Source organism: Ictidomys tridecemlineatus, chromosome 10, assembly GCF_052094955.1.
Source record: "Ictidomys tridecemlineatus isolate mIctTri1 chromosome 10, mIctTri1.hap1, whole genome shotgun sequence".
Classification (NCBI taxonomy): Eukaryota; Metazoa; Chordata; class Mammalia; order Rodentia; family Sciuridae; genus Ictidomys; species Ictidomys tridecemlineatus.
Genome location: NC_135486.1, coordinates 34417250 through 34424790, shown reverse-complemented (window position 1 = coordinate 34424790; position 7541 = coordinate 34417250).

Genomic DNA, 7541 nt, shown 5'->3' with positions numbered 1-7541 from the left:
CTCTTACATGTCGTCCCTGGACCAGCAATATCAGCCTCATACGGAGACTTGTTACAAATGCAAAACCTCAGGTCCTGCTCAGATCTACTGAATCAGAAACTCCAAGGTCAGGAGGACTCAGCACTGTCCGGGGATCCTGATGCAGGCTCAGGTTTAATAGCCACTACTTTAAAGAAGGGCTTGCACAGTCTCTCCTTTTTTCATTGGTCACTATTTTTGGAATCAACAAAAGGAAATTAGATACAGTATGGCTGGGTGAGCGCCATCTCAGTTTATAGGGTACTATCCTGTTTTTATGGAAAGTTTCACATTCAAGGAAACCCCCGAGTTCCCAGCAACCAGGAGAGTTGATGCTCCAACTCTTTAGAAGCCTTTCAATTCAGGCAAGATCCACAAGACAAGTTGAATAAAGTGTGCATTAGTGGGCTTTAAAATGTTAATTTGGTCCAATATTGCTGTGGTGGCTTCCCTCAGTCCTGAGGGTTAGATATGTGGCCATCAGATAGCCCTGGTCACCATGGCTCCCACTTGGATATCTGTAGAAAGCAAACACTGCTGGGCCCAGCTTGGGTCCACCTCAGTCAGGGCTGTATGTGAATAATTTGGTTTTCTTTTTGAAGGCACTAAGATGGTTAAAAAACATTTCTTACCAACTCCTAGTACCACCTTTCTCATCACATAAATGACTCAGAAAAACATGAAAACAGAACTTTCTGCCCAGTTCTTCTCCAGGCAGTAAAATAATAAAATAACGACATCATTCACAGCAAAGGCCTTATCTGAGAGCACCAGGGACTTCTTTTATTCTGTCTCTTCAAAATGTGTTTACTTATGAATTTTCCAGTTAGCTGGGCATGTATCTACAAGAAGGCCTAGAAATTTGGGGTCAGATTAAAATTGCAAAACTGGATCATTATCTACTTTAGACTTCCTCCGGTTTACAAACGAATTTAAAAACTAAAGAAGGAAAAAAAATTCTTTAAAGAGTCCCAATTTCCTTTTAACTTCAAGATTGGTTTAAGGAGTGAGTTTGAGCCTTTTTTTTTTTTTTCTTTTTCTTTAGTACTGGGGATTGAATTCAGGGGCATTCAACCACTGACCCACATTCCCAGCCCTATTTTGTGTTTTATTTAGAGACAGGGTCTCACTGAGTTGCTTAGCACCTCGCCATTGCTGAGGCTGGCTTTGAACTCACTATCCTCCTGTCTAGGATCATTTGAAGGTGGTGTATGATCAAGAGGGAAAAGGTAACCTGCTTCCTAGAAAACAATAGTCATTCAACTAAGACCACGGAAATGCACTGGCAAACTCACCCTGGCCCAAATCCTGGCTTATCCTGCATTAGGCAAGGAAATAGACATCATTCCATTCAACATAGGGTATGATCAATCCAGTTGGATCAACAATCATCAAGTGTTTATTTGATGCAGGATCTGTGTTGGTGATTGCAGATCCAGAGTCTGGTGAAATTCTCAGGAACTTGGAGAGTTGTGCACAACTAATGCAAACACTTCCATTTGACAGATGAGGACTCCAAGGCTCAGAGTAGTTGAGGGACTTAAGATCACATACCTAGCATTCAGCAGAAGTAGGATTGGAATCTGGTGTCTTGACTTCAAGTTCAATGCCAATTCACAGGTACTTCAGTTCCAGCAATCAGGCTCTTGATTAGTTCCTCATTATTATTACCACCACCACTACTACTATTACCTCCAGTTAACAAGTTACTATTTTAGTATCTGCTGTGCATCAGGCACTGTCTTAAACCCTTTTCAGGTATGATCTCATTTATTCCTTTGAATAGCCTCATTTAATAGCCTTATCTTACAGGGCTGTAGACTGAGACTTAGAAAAATGTTGTAACTTGTTCCATTACTTAGCTGAGGTTTGAGCCTTGGTCCATTTGACCGTGGAAGCTGGGCTCCGAGATCATGGTCATGTAATGTGCTCCTCTCCAGGTGCATTTCCTGGGTCCCCACAACTGAATTCCTGCCTGGGTTATTTATCTGCTAATGTTGTTCTTGGATTAGGGTCCTGTTTTGTTCCACTGTTCCTGCTGGGTCCTGGCTTGTCTCTGACTCCTAGGGTTAGAACCCTGCTTCCCTAAGCACACAGCCATAGTCTCCTCTTCACCAGGAGCCTGTTAACTAAACCACTGTCTGAAGGAGCAGCCTCCTCTGTCCCAAAGTCCTACTCCCTTGGGCAAAATTCCTTCCTTGTTCCTACCAGCGGATTCTTTTGGGATGTAGGCCCCGTCACCTGACAGCCAATGCTATCAACTACTACCATCTTCCTAATTTGGGACAATGCTAAGTGAGGAATGCCCAAGTCTCCTTGCTGTACTCCTGTGGGTGTATCCCTTCTCTAAGTCGTCAGTGGTCTCCAATGAGATGTTGCAAAGGTTTAGAAGATTTTGTTCTTACCCTCTCAGGAAAAAGTGAAGGGATGACAGTCATAGGTAATATTGTAAAGATTCATTTGAATGTCTGCCATCCCATCAGGAAAGTGCCTATTGGATTTGTGTATTCCCTACCCTCTCTCCACCCAAGAAACAGGGAGGTACCCAGATTGTCTTCCTGGGCAGGCTATGAGATCCTTTCCCCTTTCCCCAAACACCCTGCTGCGTGTCTAAGGGAAAGTTAGGTAAATTAGTATTTATAATAACTTATCTATAGAGGTCTTCATTAAGAACCATGGACTCAGAGGGAGTGTTTTAGTCAGATATTTTTGCTGTTGTGACCAAAAGACCTGATGACAACAATTTTAGAGGACAAACATTTTATTTTGATGCTCACAGCTTGAGAGGTCTCAGTCCATAGACAGCTGGCTCCATCGCTCTGGGACCAAGGTGTAGACAGAAAGTCATGGCGGAAGAGTGTGGTGTAGAAAAGCAGCTCAGGACATGGTCACCAGGAAGCAGAAAGAGAACTCTCGCTCAACAGGGACAAAATATATATCCCAAAGGCACATCTCAAATGACCTACCTCTTTCAGCCATACCCTACCTGCCTATAGTTACCACCCAGTTAATCCCTATCAGTGGCTTAACACACTGATTAGGTTAAGGCTTTCATAACTCAATCATTTCATCTCTAAACTTTTTTTGCATTGTCTCATGCATAAGCTTTTGGGGAATACCTCGCATCTAAACCATAACGGGGGAATAAAACAAGGAACTATACCTATCAGAGTAATTACGGGAAAGCGCCATGGAGGAGATAGTATTTGAGCTGCTTTCTAAAGTGTGCACAACAGTTCTTAATGTTTCAAGATTTCTCTGTTAAAATTTGACTATTAATTTATAGCTTTTCATGACAAAATCATAGAATTTGCAGGGAAATGGATGGCACTAGAGCAGATTATGCTTAGTGAAGCTAGTCAATCCCTAAAAAACAAATACCAAATGTCTTCTTTGATATAATGAGAGCAACTATGAACAGAGCAAGGAGGAAGAGCAGGAAGAAAAGACTAACATTTAACAGAGTCATGAGATGGGAGGGAAAGGGAGAGAAAAGGGAAATTGCATGGAAATGAAGGGAGACCCTCATTGTTATACAAAATTACATATAAGAGGTTGTGAGGGGAATGGGAAAATAAACAAGGAGAGTAATGAATTACAGTAGATGGGGTAGAGAGAGAAGAAGGGAGGGGAGGGGAGGGGAGGGGGGATAGTAGGGGATAGGAAAGGTAGCAGAATACAACAATTACTAATAGGGCATTATGTAAAATTGTGGATGTATAACCGACGTGATTCTGCAATCTGCATTTGGGGTAAAATTGGGAGTTCATAACCCTCTTCAATCTAATGTATGAAATATGATATGTCAAGAGCTTTGTAATGTTGTGAACAACCAATAAAAAAAAGAAAAAAAAAAGAAAAAAAATAATTTATAGCTTTTCATGTTTACTGAAAATTTCACGCAACCCAGACCTTTAAATTCTATTCAGTAAATTCTGTGGTCAAATTCTAACCTGTGAGGAGATGACAAAAGAATGTAAGATAGGGTCAGTACCCCTTGGGGAGCTTACAGTTTTGTTGAGGTCACCCATATGTGACAGGTCACCTTTCAAGATGCTGGTTTGCTAAGTTCTAGACGAGTGTTATGGTTTAGATAAAAGGGTTTACATTTTGTCATTGTTAAACCCTCTCTCTCTCTCTCTCTCTCTCTCTCTCTCTGCTTGCCCCGTCCTGAGCTGCTTTTCCTCTGCCAACCCCTTCCACCATGATGTTCTACCTCATCTTGGTCCCAGAGCTATATGAAGTCTGCCCTCTGTGGACTGAGATCTTTGAAATTGTGAGTCAAAATAAGTTTTTCCTCTTTCTTATTGTTCTTGTCAGGTCTGGTCACAGCAGTGAAAAAAGTGACAAAACAAAGAAGAACCATGGCTGTCTCCACCCTGTCTCTGGTTCTTGGATATTGCACTGAGTGTTCAGTAGGTCCTCAGGAAAGGACAGCTGAGTAGAGAAACGAATGAGGAAGCCTTAGTGTTGGAAGGCTTGATTTGGGCCTGAGGGTCAGCCCATGCTTGGAGACAGGGGGGGAAGGCACAGACCTCTTGCATTACATTTTCTTTCTCATGTGCAAGATTGTATTACCAACGAAACTGCAAACATCCCAGGGAAAGGACCTTATTTTATGCATCTCCTATAGACAAAGGGAACTAGGCACTTAGCAGATACTCCTAAAAAATTGAAAAATTATTAAAAAATTGGTTTGGGGAAATGATTCAAGTGTATTCAAGTTTATTCTCTGCTCAAGTTGAGTTTTTCTGTGTACACTCTGCTTATTACAGTGGATAAAGATGCTGTTGTCCACAGGGTATGTGTGTATGTTAAAGGTGGACATTGTCAGCATCTTTATAGAGTCTTACAATTCTGCAATTGAATAGGACAGAAAGACAGTTAATGATAATTTCAAGAATCTCAAAATCATATTGAATATTTTGGCAGGATAATCTGAACAAATGTGCTGAAGAAGGAGGAAGGTCTTGGGTTATTGCTGAAAATTGTAATCACTGAGGTTCCTTGAAAATGCCAGAATCTTCTAGAGTTTCTTGCTGTTTAAGCTCTTCTTTTTTGGGGGGGGGGGGTACCAGGGATTGAACTCAGGGGCACTCAACCTCTGAGCCATATCCCCAGTCCTATTTTGTATTTTATTTAGAGACCAGGCCTCACTGAGTTGTAAGGGCCTCGCTTTTGCTGAGGCTGGTTTGAACTTGCAATCCTCCTATCTCAGCATCCTAAACTGCTGGGATTACAGGCATGCGCCATTGTGCCTGGCCAAGCTTTTCTTCTTTAGGCTGGTATAACATGAGCTGCAGCCTCTTGTTGGCTCAATTGCTTATTCTTTGTGCCTGGGAAGGCATGTCTCTTGCTTTGCCACTGTAGGTCTGTTATTGATACTCTATGTTAATATTTGTTTGGCTAATGCACACTATAAATATTAGAACTTTGGAAGGTCATTTCCCTGAGCTCAGGTTCTTGAGAGTGAATCTGGGTAAGTGGAACAGATAAATTGAGAAGTGGAGAGTTTCAGAATTAGTTGGCCTTACAGTGTGCCTATCAGCCCTATGAATAAACGAGAACCATGGCTTTTGTAGATTAAGATGTAGTATCTAGAAAGAGGAAAGGTAACTCATTACATGTGGTAGCACTCAGAGGAGAAGCTAACAAGTGAATCCAAAATATGCCAGTCCTGGGAAAAATCTGCTTTGGGAGTCCAGGCTTATGCTGAGCAGGGATAAAATTTCTCCCTTTCTAGCTACCCAACTGTCCCCCCCAAAAATGGTACAGTCATACATTGCTGGTGTGCCGCAGTCTGGCTGGGCACAAATAACCAGCCACCACGAGGCACTTGCAGGTTCAAAACAGGAACTCCTTTATTGCCTGAACTCCCCGGGCACCCACGCGCCCTTCCAGGAACACCACACACCAACTGGAACTCCCTCCACCGGAACTTCACCAACCAACGCAAACTCTCCAGGAATCCCGTGAGAACTCCGAAGTAGCTGCACCCAAGGCAGCAGGAGCCGCCCCATTGCCTGAGCCGCCCTACTGCCAGATAGCAGGGGCCTGTATACAATTGAATACACAGCCTGCTTCAATCCAGCATCATCCAGTCACAGCAATTATACACAGCTTAACTTAATTATCATTATCTTAATGGCTCGATTCTCAACTATTACTTCTGGCAAAATGCCAGGGGCCATTCCAACTAGGCTGTGGCTCTCAACACTGGTGGGATTGGAAGTTGGTGCAACTACTCTGGAAAGCAGTATGGAGATTCCTTAGAAAACATGGAATGAAACCACCATTTGACCCAGTCATACCCAAAGGACCTAAAATCAGCATACAATAGTGATGCAGCCACATGAATGTTTATAGCAGATCAACTCACAATGGCTAAACTATGGAGCCAACCTAAGTGCCCTTCAACAGATGAATGGATAAAGGAAATGTGGTATATATACAATAGAATATTACTTAGTCATAAATAAGAATGAAATTATGGCATTTGCCAGTAAATAGACAGAACTTGGGACTGTCATGCTCAGTGAAATAAGCCAGTTCCCCAAATCCAAAGGCCAGATGTTCTCTCTGACATGTGGATGCTAACACACAAGGAGGGTGGGAGTGGGGAATAGAAATTCATTGGATTAGACAAAAGGGAATGAAGGGAAGGGAGGGGGATGGGAATAGGAAAGACAGTAGAATGAATAGGACATCGCTTTCCTATGTTCATATATGAATACATGACCACTGTAACGCCACATCACGTACAACCACAAGAATGAGAATTTATGCTCTATGTATGTATAATATGTCAAAATACATTCTACTGTCATGTAATTTTTAGGGGTTTATAGCAATATAAACCAAGAAATAATGTGAACTGGCTCTTAGATGACATTTTATTAGGGGTGATCGTGACATGAGGTTCTGTGAGAAAAGAATAATACTGGCTATATAATATTGCTGTAAACCCCTAAAAATTACATGACTCTAGGATGTATTTTGTTCTTAAAAGCAAGAATTAAAAAAAGAAAAAAAAACTCTCTCCCAAATCCTTCCACCCCACTCCCTTGGTGTTCCACCCCCACTTGGAGTGACTCCTTGGACTTAGGGCATTTATAGCACCAGGCATTCTCTCTGGAAAATATGAAAGAAATAATGCCTCATAGAAATGATTTTCAAGAAAAAAAAGATATCACAGAAAGCCTCTTTTTGTTCCTAATAATAAAAACTGTTCTGGCTAAAGCAGAGGGAGGGGCCTGAGCCTCCCCTGTTCCCCCCCACACCCCGCCTCTCCCTGGCTGGCCCCTGAGACACTTGGGCAGAAGCCCAGGTGCTGAGGAGGCTGTTTAACAAGCTTTGCAGCAAACCAAATCGGCCCTGCAGACTCATTTTGGGGACAACCAGAGAAACAATGTGCACTGGCTCTTAGATGACATGAAGGAATGACTGTCCATTTTGTTAGGTGTGACCATGGCATGCGGTTCTGTGAGAAAAGGAATAATATTGGGTTATGTGACGAAATGTCC